Source organism: Nannospalax galili, unplaced genomic scaffold (assembly GCF_000622305.1).
Source record: "Nannospalax galili isolate Female #2095 unplaced genomic scaffold, S.galili_v1.0 scaffold380, whole genome shotgun sequence".
Taxonomy (NCBI): Eukaryota; Metazoa; Chordata; class Mammalia; order Rodentia; family Spalacidae; genus Nannospalax; species Nannospalax galili.
In genome coordinates, this window is record NW_008348568.1 from 6,957,616 (window position 1) to 6,963,038 (window position 5,423).

The following is a 5,423-nucleotide window of genomic DNA, read 5'->3' on the forward strand; positions in this document are numbered from 1 at the left end:
ACTTCAGGAAAAATGTCATTCTTATTAAGCCTTCTTATTGAAGGAATACTTCCAATTATAAACAGTCACAGCAAAAATTTCATAGAGAACTGGGAGGCTGTTTGGCTTATTAGTATCACACTAATAGTGAGTTTATAAACAAGACTGAGCAACAAGATTTCCTTCTAAAATTTTCTTTAAGGCAGGGATGTTTAACGTTGTGTTACTAGCATGATGCAGGACAGCTTTAGCAAATTTAACTGTTTTATTTTTGAAGTTATAATGAAGCACATGGTCAGGAACAGGGAACAGAATCTTCTAATTCTTTTACCTGTCACCAAGTTAAAAAAATTCTTCATATATATTTATAAACTGTTATTATCAAAACACATGTTAACAGTCTGCACAGCTCATTAAAGACATCCATTTACAGTCATTCATTTGAAGGAAGGACTTCTCCAGGAAATGCTTTCTTACAATGTGTTCTTCATGGTTTCTGTGTCAGAAATGCACAAGTCCTTCTTCAGTGCAGTGCTAGACCATTTCACCTTGACTCATTCACATTTTGCTTTCAAGAGTTGCTTAATTTTACTTTTGTATCTTCATTATTGTTTGCTTGAGTAATTTCTTTCAGTATGTTCCAGGTAAGGCAGGTTTATATCTGTATGAATAACTATTGGATGGGGATGGTAAACATACCATCAGCACAGTGAAAAGAAACTGTAAGATCAGAACAGCATCCAGGACTCCCTGTAGGAGGATGAAGTTGTGTTTTGGTACAAAAGGTGCAAAAGGATGAGAGATTTCTTTTACGGTGGTGTCTCTGGAATCTCTAGCACCCATGTTTTCTATATCATTCTATATGTGTAATTTCCATGCATCTTTCCAGCGCTGGGTGTTTGATGGAGGAACTATGTGTACATATCTTCTGTTTTAAATGCATCAAGAAATCTCTTCAAGGTTCTTTCTTACATTCCGTTTCTCCCAAAGTAAATGGGTTGTTCAGGGCTCTCTGTTGACAGAAACCATCTCAGATCGTCCAGGATGACGTGTGTCATCATTTGCTTTCATATAACAGCCAATACCTTCTACTTGATGCTCATGAACATACAGAGAAGCCTTCACTGTTCTTCAGTATGGCTGTTCTCTGTGGTCTTTTGTTTTCAGTCCCACAGCAGGGAAATCTTTATTTTCCTCTGAACTTGTAACACTTTATTACAGTGCTGGATCCATGTAGCCTTGATGCATTTGGCCTTTTTCTCTAGATTTTGAGAGCCTGTAATAATGCAGCAAAGAATTGCAGCTTCTGATCTCATCTTTTTGTTAGCTAGAATCTGCACTAAAGTTCATCTGTCCTTCTAGATGACTCTGTCCATTATCATAGGAACATTTAGCATGAGGATCATTATGATTGCTAGGCTGGATGTCTCCCTTTTCTTCCAATAAAATGCTAAATAGTTGAGAGAATGAAAAATACTATTGTCGAACCATAGGAAGGCTAAAAAATCTAGCCAAGATTGAGATTTAGAGGACTGAAAAGTATATTTTTCACATAGATGGAAGCTTCTCTCTCTCTCTCTCTCTCTCTCTCTCCCTCCCTCCCTCCCTCTCTCCCTCCCTCCTTCCCTTCTCCCTTCCCTCTCTTCTTTCTCTCCGTGTTGCTTAGGCTGGCCTCAAAATCCTATGCTGAAAAGATCCTCCCACCTCAGGCTCATAAGTGCTGGGACTATACATAGGTGTGCATCCCTGTAATCAGTTATTCTGAGTCTTTTTATATTCCCCTTAATGTGAATAGCTATACATTTTGCTGAAAAAACAGTGTGTTTGATTGTAAAATTCCATCCTCGATCCCACTGTGATGTTATTTATATACTGTGTACTGTGGATTTTGTTCACACATATGATTTTTTTTTGTCTTTTGGACATATTGAATTGCAGGTTACTGGGGCTCCAAATGGATATGCCTGGCATGCAGCTGAATATATGAGTTAGAAATTTACGGGTGGAGAGTAGGGATGGAGAGGCAGACTCTGAGTTAATCATCATAGTAAAAGCTGTGAGATTAAATTAAAACGTGTGGGGCTGGGGATACAGCTCAGTAGGTAGAGTGCCTGCCTAGCATGCACACAGCTCTGGGCAGCCCCAGTACTATCTCTCTCTCTCTCTCTCTCTCTCTCTCTCTCCTCTCCTGCAGGATGAAGAGGGGCAGGACCTGTGACCTGCCATCATGGCTGCCCTGGTCAGCCACAGTATAGGAGGCACCTGGAGGCAGCCACAGAATAGGAGGCAGAATCCCCAATTTTATTCAACAACAACAATGGATTCTTGGAGCTGGAGAGATGGCCCAGTGGTTAAAAACACTTACTATTCTTTCAGCGGGCAGAAGTTTAGTCCCAGCACCCACATATGTCAGCTCACAACTGCCTGTAACTCCAGCTGCAGGTGTTTGGAATCTCTTCTGGCTTCCACTAGCACCTCAACACACATGACATACTCTTACACACAGATGCAAATATATACATAAATATAAAATAAATATAAAAAAGGGAAAAAAGTCCCTAGGCCCAGTCTGCCTGCCTAATCCCCTAGTAGCCACTCAGACTGCCTTCCTGGTCACCTAGCAGAGTGCCTACCACACTGCTCAGGGATTGTGTGGAGTCTGGCTCAGAATCCCAGGAAGTCACCTCCAGAGGCAGTCCAGCGACTGGTCCCCCAGCAACTACCCCACTCATCAAGCTGCTCAGGGACTGAGTGGAGTCTAACCCAGAACAGCAGGCAGCTATCCACAGACACAGGCCAATGACCTGGTCACCTGGCAGCCACCCCACCCATCATGTGGCTTTAAGACTACTTAGAGTTCAACCAGGAACTGCAGGCTCAGAAGTTGCATCTATCTCTAGCTGAGCTGAGACTACTTCTGACACCTCATTTGCACATCAAAAGAGTGGCCCTAAGACTGAACACCAAGCACCACTTGGCTTACTTGGCATCTGACAAGTTGGGGGTAACAGCAAATAAAGATACAAATACCCACTGAACTAACATGAGATCACACATCTGTATGAAGAAACACCAACAAGGACTTAACTCCAGATGCCTAGGTCTCATTACAAAAACACAAACAACATGAATAACCAAGGCAATACGTATACCCAGAAATTAGCACCCCCATCATAATGTCTTTCTGAGAAAAACAACTAAGCTGATGCACAAGACAATGATTTCAAAGTAGCAATTATAAATATGTTTAAGGAACTCAAAGATGACATGAATAAAAGGCAATGAAGCTGTGAAAACACAAATAGTTGAATGAAATAAAACAATTCAAGATATGAAATTAGAATTTAATAGAGAGATAGAATCTCCGAAGAGAAGCCAAACTGAAATAAGACTTGAAATGAAGCACTCAGGAAGCCAAACTAAAACCTCAGACAAAAGCCTTACCAATGGATTGGAACAAGTGAAAGAGACACTATCAGGTCCCAAAGGCAAAGTATGGGAAATGGATCTCTCAGTCAAAAAAAATGTTAAATCTAATATAATCCAGGAATGGAACATGGAGGACCTCTGGGTTACTATAAAAGACCAAAGAGTTAAATCATAGGTATAGAAAAAGGAGAAGAAATCCTGGCACAGGAAATATTTTTGAAACACCCAAAGAAGAAATGTTCCCAAATCTAAGGAAAGAGATACTTCTCAAGGTTCAAACACTAATTAAACAGTATTAGAAAAGAAACTCCCCACATCATCTAACAGACAAAACAGTATATGTACGGAATAATGAAAAGATACTAAAAACTTCAAGAGAGAATGATGAAGTCACGTATAAAGGTAAGTCCATTAGAGGGATAGCTAACTTTTCAATGGAGACTATGAAAGCCAGAAAGACTTAGATAGATATTCTTTGAGTGGTGGGAGAACACAGATACCAGCTCAAACTACTGAATCTAGCAAAACTCTCAGCTTTGATATCAGGAGAAAGAAAAACTTTCCATGACAAAAACAGATTTAAGGAGCTTATGTCCATTAAGCCAGATCTACAGAGCATACTAAAGAAATACTTCGGTCTGAAGAGAAGATTAAACGTACCTAAGAAGGAACAAGGAACAAATAAACAATTCTAGAACAGTTAACCAAAAGAGGATTAAGGAACCACCACCACCACCACAACCATAACAAAACAGGAATCAATAAAACTAGTCAAAAATACCTCTCAATATTAAAGGTCTCAATTCCCCAATAAAAAGACATGGACTAACACATTGAATTAGAAAAGAGACACCATCTTTTTGCTGCCTCTGAGAAACTCACTATCAAGGATAGACACTGCTTTTGGCTAAAAGGATGGAAAAATATTCCAAGAAAATGGAAGAAACAAGCAGGGCATCTAATATACAACGGAATAGACTTCAGACTAAAACTAGTTAGGAGAGACAGGAAAGGTCACATTATATTCATTAAAAGAAAACTACACTGAGAAGATATTACAATCCTAAACACATATACATCCCACAAAGGGGCATCCAGTTACATAAAAGAAAAATTGTTAGACCTAAAATCACAGATCAGCCCCAACACAGTGATAGTGGATGACTTCAGTATTCCACTTTTGCCAGTAGACAGGTCATACAGGTTTAAAACTGTACAGATGAACATTGTGGTTAAGTGATACCATAAATCAAATGGGTCTAATGGACATTTACATAACATTCCAAACATGACACTAAAAGCTTACACTTTCTCCTCAGCAGCCCATGGATCTTTCTCCACATATTGGGACACCAATAAAGTCTCAACAAATTTAGGAAAATTGAAATAACATCCTGATTCTATCTGACCATAAAGAAATAAAGCTGAATATTAAGAACAATAGAAACTTCATAAAGTACACAAACTTATGAAAACTAGAGAACACACAACTAAATGAAACTGGGTCAAGGGAAAAATCATGAAGGAAATGAAAAAAATTCTTAGAATTGAATGAAAATGAAAACACAGTACACTGAAATCTGTGGGACACAATGAAGATGGTTATAAGAGGAAAGTTTGTAGACCTTAGCACCTACATAAAATACTGGCATGATCTCATATTAATACATTAATGATGCACCTGAAGACCTTAGAAAAGCAAGAATGAGCAACACCCAAAAAGACTAGACAGGAAGACATAATCAAAATCGGGGCTGAGTTTAATGAAATAGAAATGAAGAAAATAATACAAAGACTCGATTAAATGAAAAGTTGGTTCTTTAAAAAGATTAACAAGACTGATAAACTTTTAACCAAATTAACCAACAGAGTGGACCCAACTTAATAAAATTCAATAAAAAAATTAAAAAACCTATATCCCACTAAACTGAAAAATATCAAAGAATGTGTGAATTTCTAGATATGCATGACCTATCAACATTAAATCAAGATAAAGTAAACAATTTAATTTAATT

At 38.3% G+C, this 5,423-nt stretch overlaps 1 pseudogene; it reads right to left on the bottom strand.

The window, feature by feature from the left end:
• Nucleotides 1-832: 832 nt before the first annotated feature.
• The window catches only part of LOC103743937, a 10,293-nt pseudogene continuing 5,702 nt past the window's right edge, over nt 833-5,423 (bottom strand).